The sequence below is a fragment of the Lathamus discolor genome, chromosome 6 (genome assembly GCF_037157495.1).
Source record: "Lathamus discolor isolate bLatDis1 chromosome 6, bLatDis1.hap1, whole genome shotgun sequence".
NCBI lineage: Eukaryota > Metazoa > Chordata > Aves > Psittaciformes > Psittacidae > Lathamus > Lathamus discolor.
This window is the reverse complement of record NC_088889.1, coordinates 22,098,016-22,120,908: the sequence shown is the minus strand read 5'-3', so window position 1 is coordinate 22,120,908 and position 22,893 is coordinate 22,098,016. Positions and strand designations below refer to the sequence as shown.

Genomic DNA, 22,893 nt, shown 5'->3' with positions numbered 1-22,893 from the left:
GGAGAACAAAACACAGGACTGGAATGTATAGTGGTTTTAAACCCTATTCTTCTGGGGACCTTTCCAAGGAAATCCTGCTGGAGATCTTGTCAAGTCATCAGATCATTACCCCTTTTCTCAGTTTGAGTGTGGCCCTGCGTGTGTAGCTCCATCACTGCTAACTGGCGAGTCCTGGTTCTCCCTCCCACTCAGCAGCATTCTTTCATGGTAAGGTTTGTCTCCATATCAGACTGTACCTTGCTGCCTCCCTTTTTTCCAGGTGATGTATGTGTTTATTTCCTTTGATCTTCCTAGTAAATAGATAATTCCTTCCACCCTCTTGTCTATACCAGTTGATCTATAACATTATCTGTTTGCATGCACTTTTTTCAGTAGGCCGTGCCTCAACTGGTACTCCTATTAGCACTTCAAAAGTGGATTGATCTGGGTTTTTAAATGAATTATCAGTTGTAGTTTTCTATCAACATTTGCATCCCGAAGTCTGTTCTGGATTACTGCTCTCCACAGCCTCTGGTTTACTGCTTTGACCTCCCCCCTGTGAGCATTGTTACCCTGTGGATGTTTCTGCACTTAGAATTGTTCAGTTTCTTTCTATTCCCATTGTGTGACACTCTTCATTTACTGAAATCCCTTTAGGATGGTGCTTCTAATAAATGATTTGCAATTCACACTCCAGCTGGGTGTTATCTTTGAATTTGATTGATGCATTTTTATCCTCCTCCCTCAGTGCTACTGCAGACGAATATAATGTCCAAAACAGCAGGAGGCCCTGAGGAGCCCAACATGACAATATTTACAAGCATACTCAACTTTCTATACTAACGGCTGATTTTAATCTTTCATTGTTACTCTCTGCATACACCCTACATCTTTCTAGCTCTGCTTTGGGCCCAGTCCAGCCACTGTTAGAGTCAACTGTGTCTGCACAGAATCTCTTAGGGATGGACCAGAATCCACAGGAATATTACGTCTGAAGAAACTGAATACAATTACTGAAATCAAGGAGGCCTCTACAGGAGAGCTCTCTACAACCAGTTGTCTATAAGTAAAACCCTTATGGGCAAATTTACTGAGTGACTCAAGGGACGGTATCCCCCTTTTCTTCCCATCAGCATGTCCCACTATGGTTTATACTCCAGCCCACATAATGGATAAGCAGATTCTTATTCTTTACTCTCCTCACACCACCCACCCCCCCCACCCCCCCCCCCCCCCGTGGTTTTCCTCCTCTCATCGACACTGTGAGTATAATCTGGCTGTAGAGTCTGTACCACTTGGATGCACTGCTTCTCTTAATGTAACCTGTCGTTGTGTGCAACACGTTTCTGTTTTGCTCTTCCTGCAGATCGTCTACTTTCTGATTATCAGAGACCAAGTTTCACCTGGAAAGGATGTTAAGTTAATTGATCTGCAATTCCCCTTTTGGAAAAGAAGTGGGGTGTTTTCCCTCTGCCAGTTATCAGGGATTCCTCAGTTCTCCAGGAGCTCTTGAATATAATGGATAATGGGCCTAAGAGTTTTGCAGATAATTCCTTTAATACCCTTGGGTATGTACCATCTGGCCCTCTGCTGATTTGAACACATTGTGCTCTTAACGTTTCTTTGCTGTTTCTTAATGATTTTTCTAACTTTTAGCTCTCAGCTTCTTGTCTTTCCTTGGATTTCGCCTTGCACACAATGGTTTTAAAGGAAATTTAGAAAACTGAAGTAGGTAATGATATTTTTAGCTCACTGCATCCATTGTAGAAATGAACTCACTTTTAAAATTCACCTTTCATCAAGAATCATTGTATCTTTAAAAGTCTGAGCTGCAACTATTATGTTTTACCCTATCCAAGCAAGCCTGCATCTACAGATAATTTTCTGCTATTTGAAAGGTCCCATTCAAGAGAATTTTCTTTTAGTCTGAGACCCTATGTCCAAGTCGTGCCTACTTGATACTGGTAGGGAATTTTCCCTTCTTCCTATCATATACTGTTTTTTCTCCGTTGAAGCACATCTATGTGACCCTGCCTACATCCTTCAGATACTTGTAGACTCATGTCTGCTATTTTCTTATCTCTTTGCCAGCTTATATCTAAGCATCACTTAATCTTCATAAATCAAACCCACACCAAACGATCTGATCATGTCTCTGCTCTTCTTTGAGGCCTCTGATTTTACTGTGTTTGGCATTGGGATGCCAAGAAATGAACAGCAACCTTCCAGCTGTGTTGAAGCCAGGCTGGTTAGTGTGATGCCCACTGAGAATGGCATGGGTCTTTTGCAGTGCAAGGTGATTGCCAAAAGTTACATGTCCTCCTGTATCACTTCCCAGCCTTTCCCTACATGGCTGCTTCGGAGTATCTTTGGGGATATTTTTTCCTGAGTGCTGGTAGCCTATATTATTCCAGTTTCATTATGTCATTCCTGGCTAATCTCTGTAGGTGCCACAGGGTAATTTTTCTGTTCAATAACATTCAAAACTCCTCCCATTTTAGCATCAACACCATCTTGCTGCACCGTGCATTTCCCCTGCTTATTTATATATGACTTGCTTTCATTTTTCTCCAGACTTTTCTTCTTATGCTCCCACATTCTTCCCAGAATACTTTTACTTTAAAATGACTTCTATAGAATTTTCTTTTCCTAAAAAAATATAAATAAAAAATAAATTACTCTCCCTTCTACCTATGTCAGATACGACGAGTTTATACTGGGCCACCTCTAATACATAGTCTCCTTAAAATAGCTACAGACAATGACGGGTCTACCCACATGCTGAAAGATGTAGTAAAATGTAAGTAAGTAAAATTCATTACCTGGAACAGCAAATAGGCTGCACATTTACCAGGGCATGATCCTGGGATTGTTTTGGTTTGGATGCGAATTGTTCCCAATGCAGCAAGGATGGAGGGGGACATCCCTCTACTTCTTGCTTTTAGCTGACATTAGATGAGAAATATCCTGTCTTATCTCAGGTCAGACTTGCCAAAATGACCTATGCTGGAGCTGCTTTTCACTTCTGACTTCCGGCAGTTCCTGCACGGGTAGGGGGACAGGAGCAGATCAGTTCAGCCTCCTGAACCCTTCCACCTTTGATGGCATTAATACAGGTAGCTAAGGCTGTTCTCAGGTCCAGGCTTGCCTCCTTTGTTTTCATGGAACACACCCAGCATAGCCATAGGGTGCTCTGGAGGGATACACAAGCCCCTCATAGCTCTTCATCCCCAACACTCAGGGTCCTGGCAGAGACATGGGGAGCCACAAGGCCCTTAGCTCAACACGAGTGAGGAGACCCTTGGGCAGAGGACACCACAAGTGGCCTGCAGGCCTCTCTAGAGGCTTCTGTCTCTGCCACGTGGACTTATTGTCTTCAAGCCCACTAGTTGTGGTTGTCTTCCCTTCACCTGTACTTTAGGAAATTGTCAGGCCATGGTCTCCAGCATGCCATTCCTTTGGCACGTCCAGCAAGGTGGTGTCTGGATATGGACTAGTCCATGCCTGTCAAAATGCTGGATGGGAGGCAAAGCAGGGTAGGACACTGGATAGCTTCACTGAGCCTTCAGGCTCCGGAGAAGAAATGACCCTTTTTTTTATCTCCTGAAAAATGAAAGATTTGCAGAAACAATATACAAAGGGCTGCATTAAAATCTCTGTTTGCAGGAGATTGTGAAGATTTCAGTGATACTGTATTCCTCTGCAGGAGAAGGGATTAAGAGCGTTACAAGACAGGTTTGCAAGCCCTGGAGAGAGTAAGTATCCAGCAGAGATCTTTTGCAATCCCCTTCCCTTCCTCTTCTGGGTCTTACCTTGGTTTCTGGTAATACTTAGAACAAAACCACCAGCTCTTTCTCATTTTAATGTGTTCACTATTTTGCCCCAAACGAAACATCAAAGGTCTGGCTCAAGCACTTGCAAGTAAAAATAGCTCTAAAGCCAATATATTTAAGGCCCTTGAATCATATCTCTGAAATAATTCATCCTAAGCCCATGAGAGGGGAATGGTGTTGTTTGTTAAAGGAATGTGCATTGTGCTGATAGCAGGCAGTACTGACATGTAAAGATGTCATGTAAAGACTGAGTGATACTGCAAAACGAAAGGAAGGTGAGAAAAGGGGCATGATGACTGCATTGCACTGTGCTGTGGAAGAGGAGCAAAATCTATTTAAGATAAAAGCCAGTTTCAAGCTGCCTTTATTTTCTCTTCCAATCTGATCCTTATCTTCACTTCTTAGAAATTTAGATTTGAACATGTCTTTCTTGGTACACAAGAGCGGTAAATCTCGGTACATCCATGGTACATGAGAGCATGACCCTCTCTCTCCCATATATTGTTGCAATTTGTTTATTACCACCCAGGACTCATTTATTCTCTGTGATTTGCCCTTTTTGTAAGTAAGATAAATCAAGGCTATGAAAGCATCAAACACACCCTGTGTAGTCCCTTTGTATCAGCCTTTTGTCTCTATTACTCTGTAGCTGAACAAAACACTACGCTTTCTACTCTGTCACTACTAACTTCTGCTTTAAATTCCTTTTGTTCACAAGTAAATAACGTTTTCTCTTTCCACCTTCTAGTAACAAGGTAGATGCACCTTTGCAGCCATTATTCCACAGTGTTTACATCTGCACTTTCTCCCTGAAACTTGCTCAGAGAAAGCTTGAGCCATTGCAATACCATTACCAGGTGGGATTTTTTCCGAATAGATCACTGTAAATCTTGCCTTCCTCTGATCTGATGTTTTTCATCACCATTTTCCAGAAGGAGTTTCCCAAAAGCAGCATTTCTAGTTGGTCTTTCTCAGATACGATGGAGGGGTGCCTCAGGGTGTTCCACAGATTCCTGCCTGACAGACAATTTATGAAATCTCTAGAATTTTAAAGGAGGCACTCTTTATTAGGATGGCACTTAGGATAAGTTGGAAAGTGCTCTTGCTTTTAAGCACAGATACACACCCTTCAAAGGCTGCTACATATAGAAACCAACTGAAGTGAGTATGTATGTCCTTATGGCTCACCAGTGAGGAACATGAGCATGGCCATATGGAGCAGATGCAGGTTTCAAACCACTGTCTGTTAGCAGTGTAGTCTAGTTTCTTGTTAGCTTAGCTAGAGAAGAAGAGAATAATGGATCAAAATTGGCCAAATACAAAGGGACAAATGCTGGAGGGTGTGAAAAAAAAAGACCGATGCCTTACAGCCCTCAAGGCTGCTCTAATAACATGAGGGCTTGCTGCGTTTATTTAAGCAGGATGAACAAGATAAAAAAAGCTTGTTGGTGTTGGATGCTGAAGCAGTGTTTAAGACATCCCTGACTCAGCTCGCAAGCTGGGACTCGTTTTGCAAGTTCAGTCCTTGTTCAGATAGGATCAGGGAATGTCTCTGGGCTGGATTGTGAAGGAAGCAGTCTTGCCAAATATGCTCTGCCCACAGCACTGTCCAGACCCGTCAGATGATATTTCTTCTAATTTTACTAATGTATGCTTGGCCCCGATTCCACGCTACCTGAGGCTACAGCTGTAATAAAAACACAGCACACATTCTGTGGGTGGGTGCATGCAGCTGGTGGGGGTTGAGGCACGTGAAAATGAAAAACACAACCTTTTCTTAATTGTAGCATAGAAATCAAGAAACAATATTCTTCTGATTCCCTGCCTTCTCCCTCTGTCTGTGGCACACCCTCACCCATAGCCCATGTACCCACTTTGTGGGTTACACTGGAGGGGGTGTTGGTGTCTAGTCCCTACCTGAGAATGAAACCATCAGGCTACCATCCTGCCATAGTCATGCAGGACATCTGCTCCTGGGATGGAGTAAAAAAGCCCTGGGCACACACTTGTCTTTCACCCATGAGCTGCTTCTCTGTGGGAGGTGGGTGGTATTGCAGCTGTAGGCAGTGTGAAAATTTCACTGAGCAGCTCATGGGTTTAGAAAAGTTGGGCTTCTTTGGGCTATAAGACTTCCTGAATATGCAGCGTGTAACAACATCACCACTGTGTCTGCAGAAAAGAAATTAAAACTGAGGCCCGAGAGAAGGCATGGGATTGATGGAGAAAAACAAAGCGCGTATTAGCATCCATGGGATTGTTAATGAGAAGACACGGGGAACATATTGTCTTTAACAAAGAAACAGTGCTGAGCCTGGGACGGGACCTCTGGTTGTTTCTGGGCCAGATGTGCTGCTTTGCTGAGGGTGTTTGCCCTGGGGCACATACCTCCAGCAACCAGTACACCCACACCCTGAAAGGGAAGGGGCAAAGAGGAGCTCCTGGATGCAGTCCTTGTTTCTGCCCTCAGGATTTAAACGCAGGTGTCAGAATTGTACTCCATCAAAGGACCAGGACATGTTGAGGTACAAATATCATGCTTACCACTGAAACCAGACAGCCACGGCAGCTCTTGACCTCCCTGCCATATCACCCCACTAACACGTACTCCTGATACCACTTGTTAAGGGCCACCTTGTTCTCTGACAGCTTTTCCCACTGGAATTTCTTGCAGAACAAATAAACATGGGTTAGACAAACCCATGGGTAGTGCTGAGAAGGCAATTTATGGGCTGGGAAATTTGGGATTTTTATGGACCTTAGAAATTTCAAGCTTCTGACATTAGACCAAATTCTTGTTTCCAAGTTTAGAGTGAGCATTGCAGATATCAGGAGCATTTTCAGCCTAAAACTTTACATTCATCACACACAGCACAGTCTAGTCATGCTGATTTTCAAGAACAGCACTTTATTTACTGGCAGCAGTTTTTACTGGCTGATGTTTAGCAACTCCACCTGCTGATGCCCAACTCTGCAGGATGAAGTGCAAGTAAAGATGATGTAAGAAATTGAAAATGGTCAGTTTCTTCTTCCATTTCGTCTTCTGACTGGGTTCATTAGCTTGGTCTATTAATGATTGGTTTTTCACTGGTCTGTGCTGTCTTTTGTCTTAGATGCCTTAAAAACACTTGCCCAAGCAATGTACTGTCATGTCAGAAGGAGTTTTTTTTCCTCATTCTCTCCAGGGGAACCTCCACCCCTCTCCAGGCAAAACACATGAGATGCTAAAGCTTAAAATTTATGGAGCCTGATTTAAAAGCCAGGACGTCTCCTGGTCTCAAGCGAAGGGAAATGACCCTTGGCTCATTTTGCAGTCACTCCTTTTCAGAGAAGGAAGTGCTAATAAGCACTCACTTGAGGCACAACATCTTAGGACAAACAAACGCCAAAAAGCAGCCGCATAATTGCCGTGACTGGGAATAAAGGGAAGCCAAGGAGAACACGTGAGAAGCTTCCCTTTGAGCAGTGACACATCAGCAGTCACGCTAATGTCTGAGGTGGGAGCTACCGAACATCCAGTGCTGCCCCTGGGGCACTGCTTCCCTCCCAGAGCAGCTCAGCAGGAGCGCGTGTCAGGAGCTGGGTGGTGGGGACAGGACTATAGCTGCAACATGGGAGAGGAGACAGAAAGGAGAGGCACAACTGGGAAACAGAAATGCATACAACAAGCTGCAGATATTGGTAAGAGTTAGACATGGAGAGAGCACGTCACACAGCCTGCAGACACATGAGTGCCCGAGCTGCTTGAGAACAGCTCTGGAACCTGGTCACAATCACCCAGGGGAAACATCAGGTGAGAGTTCAAAGCGCAGCATCCTCAAGCTCTCGGGACTCCTCCTGAAGGTGTCTCTGGGTACTCATTTCAGCTGCACCCAGCACCTTCCCCTTGTGAAGAGCCTTCCCACAGCCTCCCTGGTGGGGACCTATCCCCTTGGCTGTGCCACCTCTGTGTGCTGGGTCCCCCTCCACACACACCAAAACTGACCATGCTCCAGGCCCTACGGGACACCACACACACAGAACACCGGATCCAACGCATGAGATAGCTGGAAGTCAAAAGGGGCCATTAGTTTGTCTTACCTGGCTTGGCAATCACAGACCATCAGATTTCACCTGAATACTGGGTCCGGTGACTTTGTTAGGCAAAATATCGTGGTCTTCTTAAGACTATAGGTTCTCAATCAAAAGTCTGGGAATGGGTCTTGCTGTTGTCTAATGCCTCGTCAGTGGCAGAGAAAGGGCTTGGGTGAACTGTGCCTCCATGGTACCAGCAGGCAACAAGCAATCCACTACTGTAAAAGAAGGCAAAAAGAATCCAAGTTCTCGCTCTCAGATCTGACGAAAAAACCAGTTTTAAACCTCAAACACAGTAATCACTTTGACCCTCAGGAAGTTAGAGTCAAGAGTCAAAAGAGGATGTAGCAACAATGCCATGTACAACTGTTACACCACTTTTCTTGTTGCACTTCCACTTATTGCTCAAGCACAGTCTACGACCCTTTTGGTTAGGATTTGTGAATGTTATGCTAAATCAAAAGTCAGAGTCATAGTTTATAATGTTCTTGTTAGTAACTGTTAATAGTTCACAGACAACATGTAAAAAGAATAGAAGTAATTTCTTAATGAAGGACTTGATGCATACAAAACTTGTACATGCCATTCAAATACTATAAAAAACTTGCAAGAAAATAAATTACCAGGCAGTAAATCTGGGAGTTCTCAACAACAACTTCTTTTGTGTTCCTCATTTATATGGCCTCTTCTGCTGTTGAATATTGTGAAGTCTCAGAAGGGGGTTTGTTGTCGTGTATGTATATAAACACATATTCTCACCATCTTTCAGAGATGGTGCCCCTCTGCAGAGTCTTTAGAAGAGTGGGGGAATGGCAGCACCTTAGCTTTTCCCAACAAGCAATTAGTTCATCAATATAGGTGATTATCCTGCTGTATTTAGCATTGCTGTGGCCTCACTTCAAGTACTATGTGCATTTCTGGGCACCATAATTTAAGAAGGATGCTAAAGTACTCAAATGCATCCAGAGAGGGGAGGCAGGAGGGCTAGAAGGACTACCCTATGAGGAGTGGCTAAGGGTTTGTCTAGTTTGGAGAAAAGGAGGCTGAGGGGTGACCTCATTGCTCTCTACAGCTTCCTGAGGAGGGGAAATGGAGCAGGCGGTGCTGATCTCCCTGGTATCCAGTTTTAGCACACATGGAAATCATAGAATCATAGAATAGTTAGGGTTCGAAAGGACCTTAAGACCATCTAGTTCCAACCCCACTGGCATGGGCAGGGACATCTCCCACTAAACCATGTCACCCAAAACCTTGTCCAACCTGGCCTTGAACACCACCAGGGATGGAGCATTCACAACTTCCCTGGGCAACCCATTCCAGTGCCTCACCACCCTCACAGTAAAGAACTTCTTCCTTATATCCAATCTAAACTTCCCCTGTTTAAGTTTTAACCCATTACCCCTTGTCCTGTCACTACAGTCCCTAATGAAGAGTCCCTCCCCACCATCCCTATAGGCCCCCTTCAGAAGGCTGAGGTCTCCACGCAGCCTTCTCTTCTCCAGGCTGAACAGCCCCAACTTCCTCAGCCTGTCTTCATACAGGAGGTGCTCCAGTGCCCTGATCATCCTCGTGGCCCTCCTCTGGACTTGTTCCAACAGTTCCATGTCCTTTTTATGTTGAGGACACCAGAACTGCACACAATACTCCAGGTGAGGTCTCACAAGAGCAGAGCAGAGGGGCAGGATCACCTCCTTCGACCTGCTGGTCACGCTCCTTTTGATGCAGCCCAGGATATAGTTGGCTTTCTGGGTTGCAAGCACACACTGCGGCTCATGTTAAGTTTCCCATAGATCAACACCCCCAGGTCCAACCAAATGATTCAAAACTGCACCAGACTTGACATTAGGAAACTTTTCCTTTACCAAGAGGGTAGTCAAACACTGAACAGGCTTCTCAGACAGGTGCTAGAAGCCCCAGGCTTGTCAGTGTTTAAGAGGTATTTTGACAATGACCTTAATAACATGCTTTAACTTTTGGTCATCCCTGAAGTGGTCAGGCAGTTGGACTAGATGACTCTTGTAGGTACCTTCCAATTGGAATGGAATGGAATAGAAGCAGAACAAAACAGAACAGACTAAACTTGACTAGAGTAGACTAGAATGTTCCCTTTGCCAGACACCATGATCCTTAGCAGTCATCTTCTGTCAAAGGCTCCTGATTGCCCTTTGCACATGCCACAAAGTCCAAACCACCTGGGGGACAGGCTGATCAAACTGAGCCCACAAGAGTGAACTGCTAAACCACAATCTTCTCTCTCGCTCTCTCTGCACTGGTTTGGTGAGCGTGACTGAGTGCAATCTGCCAGCTCAACCACCTACACTAATGCTCTGTCCTGGGGAAATGACACCTGAGCATTTCCAGTAAGCGCTGCATCCTTTCACTGGCTGCTTCTGGGAACTCTCAGCTGAATCACCCAACTCTCTGCAGATGTACATGCATTTCCTATTTCTTCTCTCTGCCTCTAGAGAAATGAATCTGTGTGCACCCTCTGGCATGAGCCAGACAGAAGTGTGTATTCAGGGACACTTCAGTTTGCAGGTTGGTCCCTTTTGCTGTTATATTGGGAACTGGAAGCATCCTGAGCCTTTAGAGGGAGGTGGAAAATGAACAAAAAATATACTCTTAGAATACATCTACTTCTGTAGGAGCCACAGGCTTGTATTGTTGTCATATTCTGAAAACAGAGCCACGTATATGATAACCACATTGAGGACAATTGCAACTGGCCTTCTTCTCCATAATGTCCAGAAAGAGGGTAAATTCCCTCTGAATTCAGAGAGAATGGTACTCCCTATGCAGTCTTGTCCTGTCATACATACTCATTTCATTGAGGAGTTTTCCCAGTAGCTGGGTCAAAGCACATCATGCAGCAAAACATCCTTTCTTGCGAAAACCAAAGTGGGAAGGTGAAGATGTCAGTGGACTCCTTACTGTGAGACTGGGTTTGTCAGGCTTCACGTTGATCTTATTGCACCTTCACTAGCAAGAGTGAAAAGCCTCTCTGGTTCCCCTCTGTCAGATCTCTTTCAGGTGGAATTACCCACCCGCAGTGATGAAGTCACTTCTCAGCCTGCTGTCTGACAAGCAAAAAGCATTCAGGTCCTCAATCCACAAAGCTATTTTTCCAGCTGCATCCTCACTTTGCTAATTGTCCTTTATACCTCCAGTGTCTTCATATCCTCTTGCTGCTCTAGCACAAGCCATTCTTGTAACAAATGCAAGATTGTTTTCCTGATTGCATGTCACTCTGCCTTCCATCGCTCTGTGAAAGAACCAGATTTTTCTTGTCACCTGACTGCATACAGAGGATCTCTTCATTTCTTTGGCACCGCTTTCCAAAGCAGTACGTATACCCAGGGTTTGCTTGAGATGGAGAGATTACAGCTGTGCCAGGCTTTCCAGATAGCGTTTGTCAGAGCATATGTAGTTTAAGTAGACAGAAATGTAAAGAGCAGGCTGATTATCCCTACCCATCGCTAGCCAAGTCCTGCACACGCTCCCCAATAAAATTCCCAAATGAGGTCAGGACATTAAACTCATTATCATCATAGAGTTCCCCCCAGACTGAAGGGTGTCCAGACAGATGACAAACACTCTAAGTAATATGGATCACCAAAATCTGCTGCTGCAACACAGCTGCTTTGGACTGGAACACAGCAGCTATCTTAAGCCAGAAGCGTTACACAACCATTGCCTTGAAAGGAGGAAATCAACAAAACTTCTCTGCTTTAAATCACAGCAGAAAATTAAGTAAATTAGAATTGGGCTTGGCCAATGATAGTCAGACTCCAGTATCTGGGAATGGGGGTTCTAGTGGCCACATGCCACCAAGAAATGAAAAGTAGCTTTCTATCTGAGAGGATGGAGGCCAGCAATGCCATGGCCCCTACCAGCAGTGAATTAGTCCTAGGCTGACCCAGCCTCACAGCACTTCCTGCAACATCTGGATTTTCTTTGGATGTCTCTGCCAAGTTGCATCTTGTTCCAAGCCTGCTGAGCTCATGTGACCTGAAAACAGACAGCTTTTTTTTTCTTTTCTGAGAGCTGGCAGCATCAAAGGCAAGAACCGTGGTGAGAGCCTGGTTGTCCATTTGTCTGCAGTCACCTGGCCATCTGCAGAGACCGGGCATAGACCACCAGGGATGGTCCAGACTCCACTTGCGTTAGCAGCCCCACCATGGTGTGGCAATGACAAGGTTGCATGGGGACGGCCAGCTCCTGCCTCCATCCCTGACAGCTTTGCCTGGGGTGGCTGCACATGTAGAGCAGTCTGCCTTCAAGCAAGCTCCAACAGGAGCTGCTCGCAGGGAGGGATTTGCCCTCTGTTACACAAGCTGACAGTGCAGGAGGGTGAGTCATGGCAGCTGAGCAAACAGGGCTCCCCCAGGACAGATGCACCTCTGTGTCTCCCTGGCTGTTCCCTATGGCCACTTGGGCCAAGGCTGTCCATGGGCACTAATTCCCTCTGAATATCTATTGTGCAAAATCCCACCAAAGCAGAGTACTTTTCTATGGATCCACTTAAAATCTTGGTGCCCTCCACAAACCACGGGGCATCTGCATTTTCACAACACGACAGACTTAGTTTGCAAAAAAATGATCCTCTCTCAGGATCTTCCTGCAGGACACACTAATGCATAAGGACATGAGCGAACACTGCAGTCCCCAGCGGCACCCACGGTGGTGGATCACAACGGCTGGTGGAGACAGCCGGGGTGTCCATGCCGGAGGTGGCATGGTGGGCGACACTCATCACAGATGTTTCCTCATCAGTGCAGCCTGCTTGGGCTGAGCTGCGTTCTTGGAGGAGAAAGCAAAGCCCTGGTGTAGTGTTTTTGTGCACATGGAGGGTGTGCCGTGGAGCCAGAGTGTCTGGGACAGCAGCGGTCAGAGGAAGCTGCTGCGGCTGCTCGCAGAGGAGGAAGTCGGCATCCAAAGGCTGGAGGCAGGGAGAGCACTGGCTTTTCCTGGAGAGGAGGGGAGGTGTCGGGGGAGCCAGAGAAGGGAGCCCAGCCTAAGAAAAGAGCGCGGAAGGAAGAGGCTCAGAAAGTGCGTCGCTGATGCAGGCATGGAGGAGAAGGCTGGTAAAGGAGCTTGTCCCTACAGAGACAAGGACACAGATTTTGTGAGATGTGGAGAAAGGGCTGAAGTTTTGAGCTGGAGGGAGTGAAAGGAGCAGGGACAGGTAGGGCAGACACAGTCAGGGGAGGTGGAGAACTGCTTCCAAGTAGAAAATAAGCCACAAAACGGTGGCTGGAACTAAAGGGTAAAACCCAAGTGGACTAGGAGAGAGGGAAAATGTCACTAGCAACTGAGAATCATAAGGCCATAAAGGCCAGAGCTGAGAGGCATTCTGGGGCAGCCAAGGTGAATAAAAAGCTAAATTTTGCCCTCGGGTATCTGTAGCAAACACGCAATCGGTCTTGTCTTGTGTACCCATGGCTTCATTTCACCATCATTTTTGTTTTGCTCATCTAAAACCCTTAAGCTTTACCTGGCACCATTTAATTCTGATGAAAGGGAGCACAAGAGCAGGGAAGGGGTATATATATTTTGCTGGAAAATCCCCACTTGCCTGTACAGAAGCAGAGAGAAGACCAGAGTCGTGCAGTTAGGAGCAGGCTAGGAACTTTCAGCAGTATGTGGGGCATGTCACCAACATATGCTGTAGGCATCTCCTTCCCTGCATGGAGAAGCCAAGCCAGAAAATACTGGGGTACACAGCCCCAAAAGCAATGGCACATGGGGCAATGCTAGGGCAGGATTTCCAGGAAGCTGCAGCAGGAGGTCTGCTATGTTGCAGCCACACAAGACAGCTCGCCAAAAAGGCATGAGATAATGGTGCTTTCTGGGTATGGGTTTTACCAGTTAGTTCTCCTAAACCAGATCCAAGTGCTTCCTGACCAGCCCAGAGCAGCCCAGGACTAAAAACTATGCCTGTTGTTTTGTCCTAACACCTATATCCCTATGAATGTACCCTAGAGACGTCCTAATCAGCTACTGATTGAGCAAACTTCTTACCCAGGGGCAGTGCAGTTTTTAGCAACAGTGCAGATGGCAGCACCCAGGATCTTTGTTCTGCATGGCAGACCCTTGGCTTATCCTGCCCAGTCCTTGCCGCTCGCTGCCATAGAGGGGTCTGCAGAAGTCAACTGATGCTAAAGCTTAGCTCTGTCAGGACCCGTCTGCAGAAACCCTGCATTTGGCTCAAAGTGGCTGGAGTTGAGAAAAGAGATATGTAAGTGAAGAAGTATGACTTTTTGATGTGGTTCATAAATTGTGAGCTGCAGGCTGAGTTTCTCATGTTGATATCTGATGTGTACCCAGAGAGGTTTTGAAACAAGTTTGAAACAAGTAGCTCCAAGAACAGCCATAAAGGCCAAGCTGAACTGCCCAGGGCTCTATGACTTGTGACTGGAGACTCCGGTGTCTAATAAAACATAAGAAGTGGCTGTGGCCAGGCCATTACAACATCTGTAGACACCCTTTGTGCCTGCTGTGGTTGAGGTCACTTCGCAGCTTTTCCCTGCAAGCTAATGAGGTTTCCCTCTCCTTAAAGCAGAGGCAAGTATTCACAAAAGTGTTAGGGCTGTAGCATATGTGAGAGCTCCCCCCTTCTGCCAAATGTTTGTTGCAAGTGGCCAAAATGATCAAAAGTTGACCTGGAGGGAAAAAGAATGATACAAACACGCTTGCAAATCCTGACTAGAGAAGCTGCGTGAAATTAAGCTACAAAATTGTAACGTTTCTTAATTAAGTAGAGTTTTACTAAGGAGTGGCACGTATTGTGGCTATCGCGTGAAGAATTTAGATGTATTAAATATTTCTAAAATTATATGGCACTCTGTTGTGTGTTATTATATGTCTATTTGGGGTTTTTGCTTGTAACAGCCCTCACAATTAAGTCTGTATAATTCTTGCTAAACCATCCTGCAAGCTTGGAATTGTGGTCTGTGCTTCAGCAAAGAGAAGAGCTGAGGTCCGTGAAGAACAGCTTGCCAAGCTGGAAAACGTATAGCACCTGCATTCTCCAATCACACATGGAAGAACAGATACTGTTTTTCACAACAGCATTTTTCCTAAGAGTGTCTGCAATACCTCTTCTCAATACCAGCATCTGTGAGAGGAGGTGTCAATGTCCCAGGCACCACAGCATTTATAATAGCATAGAGCTGGCAAAGGAAAGTATCCAAAAATGGCTTCCTACAAACAAGATCTGAATTCACCATGTCTGCTTCTGATGAGCAACACCGTAGGCAGTTCTGGATGTCTGCTTGATTTTTAAATGTGACTTCGAGACTGTTAATATTAATTACAAGAACCAAGAGCTTTGCAGGTTCTGCTGATTTGGGTGGAAAACCAAAGTATATCCTGTCTCATTTCATGATTCAGCCTTGTAATTGGTGGTTTCAGTTCTGATGGCAAAAATCACCATGGTAGTAGATGCAGGAATAGTAATACACTGTTCAGATTCCCAGCCTGATCTTTACTGTCTGAGTTGCAAACTTGAAACCTGTATAAAATAAAAGCTGTACCATCTTTCTTAGCAGAGCACAATATACAATTGGCCTACAACGTATATTCCTTCCTTTAGAAAGGGCGAAGTCTTTTGCTAGAACTTTCCATTAAACATGGAAAATTTAGCTTAAATGGATTAAATATTTGTCACAGAAAAAAATCTTGGCACATATATATGAATTTATATGTATATATGTACACATACATGTGTGTGTGTATATATACATGCAAACATATATACATACATAAAACCACACATATATATTTTCATGACTTGGCCATTTCCAACTGTAAGAGCCTTCTGTTAGTGCTGGGTGCAGGTGTTTGCCTGCTAAAAATAGTATATGCATGGTGTTCAGGCAACAGTTCTTATCAGCCCTGCCTGCCAGTGGCTGGCTGCATCCCCCAAGTATTACCAATCTTTTACAACCTGCCTGAATAGCTGAAAATTAAGACCTTAAGAAAAATCAAGCTGGCCAGAGTGGTCTTAGGCACTTTTGTCCCTGCTTTCAGTCTGAAAACAGCTTTCTATGAAGCAGGGAGGAAAATCCCAAGGAGAACCTAGTATAGGATAAGGAATGCACTCAATACAGAGATCCAAAGGGAAATAAAGGTGTGGCTTCTGTTTCATCTTTCAGCATGAGATAAGAGCGTTGCCATGAAATACCTCAAATAGAGACATTATCACAACCTGAGCCATGTTTTCTTTTACAGCAGCCTTTGTTCAGGGAACCTGACAGTATGGTCTAGAAATCAGAGGTGATGCTAGGTATATACCAGAAGGGAATTTTTATATCTATAGAGTCAATGCACAGGACCAGCTGTGATGGGCATCTATAGATTTAAACAATATCATCAGATTTTGCACAGGTGCAATAGAGAACCATAAAAATGAGCAGCAAACTGCCCAAAAGCCTGTTCTATTTTACTCAAGGAAGACTGCATGGTCATTTGATGAGTAAGCACATTCCTGGGGAAAAGGCCTATTCATGCAGAGGTTTGGAGCCAGGATGGATTGAAGTACAGGGTGATGTAACCCCACCAGCTCGGATCTGGAAGCTGCACTGGGCCAGCACATTCATTTCTGCGTTTGACCCCACTGCAGCAAACTTGGTTCCATCTGCACCCACTGTCACCAGTTGTGCCCTACCAGTGAGGGAACTTATTCACTGGAACAAACTGGGGAACAAATTGTTAGCATCTGCCTCTTTGGTCTGGCTGAAAGCATAGTTGTAACCTCAACAGGGGCTCAGCTCAGGGGTCACTGGATGAAATACTATGACCTGTGACATGCAGAAGGTCAGTCTAGGTGACCTAACTGTCCCCTTTGGCCTTATGCTCTATGAATACTCCTGCAAGACCAACTGCCTTAATCCCTTACCAAAGAGATGGGGGGATACTGATCTTCTCTCGTAAGACTTTCCATCTCTATTACGGTGCACACTCTTAAGCAGCTCACGTTCACCCATATGGTCAAGCACATACTTTGCATTTGTCTTCTGCTCTAGTGTTAATGATCCTGCCAGATGCATTCACATATGACTGCAGGAAATTCACCCAGCATGTGCAGTCATTTCGGAATAGTGCATACAGTAAGAGATACTGGCTTTCAGGGGGTGAGTGTGGGGAGCTCATATTGACTCATTCCAGCAAATTTAAGAGAACAAAAGACAAATAGGTGAATTCTTTTCTTTCTGGTAAAGTTTCTTGCTACCAACACAAGTGTTTCTTCAAACAAAGGATTTTACCCCTCCTCAGATGTCCTCAGACACTGAATTTGTAATATCTGATAACACACATTTCCATAGCAACAAACAGTGATGACCCAAACACAGGATTATGTGACTTCACTCAGAGTCGAGCAGAATATTAACAAGGATACTGATAGCTAATACTTTCCACTTCTGTGGCACCTCCCTGCAGAGGATTTCAAGGAGCTTTATGCGTATCATCCCCAATTTGAGGATGGAGAAATGAAAAGAAGAAGTTAGTGACGTATTCTGAGATCAAGAGAAGAGGCTGGGCTCAGAGTGTCCAGGAAGGAAGAAGAGTTGCAAAGACCAGGTCTCCTGGACTGTAAGCAGCACATAGAATCTTAGAATCATAGAATCAGTTAGATTGGAAAAGACTTTTAAGATCATCGAGTTCAAGCATTACCCCACGACTGCCAAGAACACCACTATAGCATGGAGCTGATAAGGTCCTGCTCTCCTCATCCCTGAGAGCCTCTTTTTTGGGATAACATGTCCACCTGGCTGCTTCCCAGCTCCTCTCTCTGTTTTCTCAGAGGGTTCACTGGGTTAAAATGGGTTTTGTACATCCAGCTGCTCCCTGTAAGCCTGCAGTGGGCTGGCATTATCCCTCCCTAGCAATCCCCAGGCTGCTGGACCTGTTGTGACTGGGCCCAAAGGCATGGAGGTTTCAGTCATTCAAAGTGATTTATTTCAGGTGATGTGAAGGCAGTTTACAAATACAGGGTGCCTGGCCTCAGACCTGAAAAACATGAAATGCAGATCCAGCAGATTAAACTTCAGCAAAGGGATATTAAAAAAGCAACCATGTGAACAAGCACCATGCAATGCTCTAGTTGACTTGAGGGAAGGGGGAGAGATCCCAGTGTCTGAACTTACGCAACACATCATGGAAAACAACTTGTATCTCACTGATGGCAAGTTGAAAAGACTGTTGCATCTTCAGAAACTCAAGGTGTCTTTTAATTTCAAAAGAAATTTAATGAAAATGATAAAAGGAAGCGCATCCCTATCTCTCCTCCCTCAGATAATTGGTGTAAATACCAGCTTCTTTTCATGCATCAAACCTTTTATCTGTAATTAGAATTGGCTTCATTCAGATCCACTGGTATCCCATGAAAAGAGATTTCTGATGCTGTAATAAAATGCCATGTTATTATTTATTTATTGTTATAATACATGTCAGAACAACTTCCAGAGATTTGTCTGGCTTTAGAAATGAAGCACTGAAAGGCTGCTCTAAACTGAAGCCCAAGAAGCGATCCTTTTCCATGTTTCTGCGATACTGTTTTATCATGGCTGTCTGTTCCCTATGTTCAAACAGAGGGAATTCATGCAATGAAACACTTGGGCATTCATTTACCTTCAAATACTGTAGGAAGTAACTTTAGAAACCAGAAGAAGCTAACCACATGCGTAAACCACATTTGGAATAACCTGATTTTTTTATGTTTGGTTCTGAGTTTCAGAAAACCCATAAAACTTTAAAAAAGAAGATAAAAAAATATTTTTTTTCCAGCCGCAACAATCTGTTTCACCTGGGACTACTTGAAGACTTTTTTTACAGGAAAGCAAAGGGATAGTCTGGAGGGAAAGGGGACCAGAGTTGCACAGGTTTTTGGACGTGTGTGTAGGATAGGGAATTAGGGACTGGATGCTACCTGCATGCCGCAGCCTAGTGAGTAGGTTGCCCACCTACTGCATGGTAATCCCCTTTTGCTGCATCAGGAGGGCCACATAAAAATAGGTTCTTCCCTCCTTCCCTCTGGGTGAGTGCCCCAAGCACCTATTTTGCAGAGTGCTGATTGCATGAAACCTGTTTTTTAGGGTCCCTCTCAGAAGGCTGTTGCTTGCAGAGGGGCTGTTGCAAATCCATGTGATGTGACCTCGACCCAAAAGCAAATAAGCAATTTCTTATGTTATTAATGCTGAGCCAGATAGAATGGGAGGAGGGCTTCTTTTCAGACCTGCAGATCTGACACATACTACAACAGTGCAAGAGAAAAGCATCTTATACTCAGTCTGCACCTTCTCAACAGAAATAAGCCTCACGTCACCTTTTCTTCCTCCCATTTGAGATAAGTTTGGGGTTTAAAAAAGCCAGAAGTATTTCATAACTCTCAGGGCCTTTTAGAAGGAACTAATTATATTCCATGACAAAAGATCTGACTGGGTTTAGGGTGGAATTTCTGAGCTGCAGACTTTGCTGAGGATTTGAGGCAACCCTGTATCCAGTTGCCATCCCGGTTCAGGAAATACTGCCTATGTGTAACAAAAAAAGGTGGAGTGTAAAGCAACCGATTGTTAAAGTGCTAAGTGAGCTCATAAATTGACATCCACTATGAAAGAAAATACGTGTACATTACTGCACAGTTACTGCACATCTCTGCTGGAGAACAGCTGCAAAATCCCTGAACAGCTACTGGAGCCACGGTCTCCACTGCCCAAGTCCAAGAGATTTTAGCTGTGGCTCACATACCCCCCAGGGAGTCAAACTAGGCTTTGAAAAAATACCCCCAACCAAACCCACATTAAACCAGCCTTACCTTGGACTTGCTGCATGTGACATGAACAGTCACCCTGTCAAAGGAGAATTGCGTTGGTTTGTAGCTCCAGACCACATTTTCCTTCTAAAGAAGAGGCATTTGTTATTTTTGAATGACATGGAGTGTTGATAGAATTTGAGGAACATTTTGATACTGATAGGAAGCAAATTTATTTTTTACCCCTGTGGCTGGAACGAGCAAGCAGTGTTGTGTTCAACACAGGTCATATCACATTTCTACCCACATGTTAAAATGTCTCCAGACCTTCAAGTGAATTTAGGGACAGAGGAATTTTGCTCTGCAATTTTTTTTCCTGTGAGCATCATGGTACTTATCACCTGCCATACTCTCTACTAGTGCCAATAGAAAAAAAAATGAAGGGAATGGGAATTTTGTGTTGGTCAATGAGCTACCTAAAAACCATGAAAAAAACACCCTAGGGACAAAGAGCATCTTCCAAATAAACTAAACCCAGCAGTCAGAAGTGACTTGGAAACCAAAGTGCACAAGGTGGATGCCTAAAGCAAGCTGCACTGCATCCTACTGAAGTCCAGAGGGATCATCCTACCCTAAGCTGATTATAATAGCCTTGCTAACTTGCCTCACCACCAGTAGACCTGCTATAAGCAAGAGGCCTGTCTGGAACCTCAAGCGCATCTCTGGCTCTTCTGATACATCTAGATATGCGGACCAAAGAAGACGTCTTGATTCCTGGACATCCCCTTGGACTTCATTCGGGGCCCACAGTAGTCCCCAGTGCGTTCGGACCTGTTGGAAGACCTGTTGCTCATTGTTTTCTTCAAATAAAAAGCAGGATATGACGGGCTGATTTTTGCCCTGAATTCTGTGGATAGGATGACTCACAGACTGTGATATTTCAGGGGGAAAAAAAAGCAGCCAGTGCTCTTGCTGGGAGAAGGAAAGTCTTTCCTATAAGGAAGCTGATGCAATTAGACCTTGCTGTTAGGGAACCTGCACTTGGCTGCAGCAGCAGGCAGTCACTTCTCCTCACCACGTCACTGCAGACATTTCTCCAGTTAAGTCTGTGAAGAAACACTGCAGGGGAAGTGACTTTGATGTTTCCTGCAGGCAAGTATATATAGACCAGCCAGTGCCTCATGCTTTATGTGCATGGCAAGGTCAGGGTGGATATTGCACTCAAACACGCAAGAGTTGTAATACAATGGACCTGTGTGTGATGGAGGGAGTGACCAAGGATGCTTCCTTCCCCACCCTGCCCCAGCAGTGGCATGCACAAATATTGCTTCTTCTCCTTCCCTAGACTGTGGTCACATCTAACTCCAGGCAGCACCCTGCCAGGGTTCGGCTTTAGACTGACTAACATGCACCAGGCCTAATTTTCACCTCTGTGTGATATAGATTATTCCTTGTTACTACTTTTCTGTGAGATGGAAGAGAAAATATCATTGGAAACCCCAGACCACTTAGACCTTCTGAAAACAAAGTGTCTAATTTCTTTACAAGTTACCTAAACCCTTAATAAAAGCTTGGAGGGAGGGGACTGTGAAAAGAGGATGAGAACTAAATGAAAAGAAAGACTAAGCCAAAGAAAATTCAAAATGTTGTAAACTTGTTCGACCTTCTTATCATCTTCTTCAGCCCCCTGCATCCTTCCTCTACACCGCACCCTTACATAGCACGTGTTTTTATTTGCCTGGGCCAAAGCCCTTAGTAAATTCCACCTGTTTTCATGAATAGCATTGATTTCTCCAAAACTCTATTTGTGGGTTTGCATAGAACCCCCACCCATCTCTAATACTTCAATCAGCAGAAAGCTATAGATACATTTCTCTTTCCAAAAGTAGAGTATTAAAGGCTTTTTTTGTCAAATCCTCCTGAATTTTTGAGCCCTAAGGCTCAGACATGGGCTGAGGTGTAACATCTCTATTGCTCAGCAGGGAGGCTTGTCCCCGAGGTAACTCGCACTGGTTAAGTTTGTTTGCCATAGAAGTAAACACCGCTATAGTAACCTGCCCTGTGCAGAATGGCCCATGCCAGCAGATCTAATAATTCACTGCATTCACAGAAGTAACTGCAGGGCGGATGCACACAAACTGCCTTTCAGTGACTCACTTTTGAGCAGCACATTGCTCAGTGCACGCTATTTTTCAAAGCTCATCCCACTGTCTCCAGTTCTTGCTTACATTCTGTCCCGAACAGTCCCAGCTGCTCTTCCCCCAGCTGCCCATCTGAATGGTTTCTCTCTTGCTTGTCTTTCCCATTATTTCCTCACACCGTCTGCAGTGAATCCAGTTTCATTCTTCTTGGAGTCTTTTCTCTAAGAAAAGACTTGGAGAAAAGTACTTTCCTTACCTTGTGGTCACAGTCAGTCTTGATGGATTCCATTTTGTACCAGAACTCTTCTTCAGACCTGCTTTGCCTCTTTACCTCCTCTTGTCATTTCACTGCCTATTCCAGCCTCCTTGATTAAGCAGCCACCATCTCCTCAGCCTCTAGAAAGAGCATCTTTGCCCAGCCAGGACAGATGTCCTCCAACTCCCTCTGCCAAGGGCTTCCTGCCTCTCTACCAGTGCAACATCAGTCCTCTCCTCACACAGCTCCTGGAAATCCTTGCTGCAGGGTATTGAAGAGCTCAGGCATTTTTGTTAAAGTCAGTTCCAGAACACAACAGAAGAAATTATTGAGGGCTACATGGGTTCAAGCTCTGGCCTAGGACAGAGTGCCATAGAATCCCAGAGGCTAGCAATATTCCAGCAACATGCACATCTGACATATTTTTATCTTTTTACAAGCACCACGAGCAGTAGACCAAAGCCAAGGCTTCTGGACAAGATGGATCTGATGACTGAATTGGTAGAACCCTTTTGTTTGCACAGACTTCTCCACATCTCCCCTTCCAGAATGAGCTCTCAATCCCCAGCAGTCAAGTCAGTTGCTCACCTCCTTTATGCTACCTGTATCAAGCTGATAAGAGAAGGGATAGGCAAAGCAAGTTCAACCAGTTTGAAAGGTTCATCTGCCATATGTCTCAACATCAGCTTGCCCAGACCTCTCCTTGGTGGTCTTCCTCTGCTGTTCCAAGCACAGGGCTTGTCCTGTCCATGCTGCTGTTCCTGTCCTGTGCTCTCCTGGTTTTGGAGGTTGGTGGCATTTCCCGTCCTGCTGGCCTTTACATCTGCTACAAATTCCTGCAGCAGCAACTCAGGAAGACTC

General features: G+C 44.9%; 1 protein-coding gene across 3 annotated transcripts in view; it reads right to left on the bottom strand.

Annotated features, from left to right (window-relative positions):
* The window catches only part of GPR132 (G protein-coupled receptor 132), an 80,911-nt gene extending 72,772 nt beyond the window's left edge, over window positions 1-8,139 (bottom strand). For all 3 annotated transcript variants that reach the window (XM_065685413.1, XM_065685415.1, XM_065685416.1), the window contains exon 1: window positions 7,890-8,139. The gene's annotated coding sequence lies outside the window, so the exon portion shown is untranslated. The remainder of the gene's footprint in view (window positions 1-7,889) is intronic.
* Window positions 8,140-22,893: the final 14,754 nt, after the last annotated feature.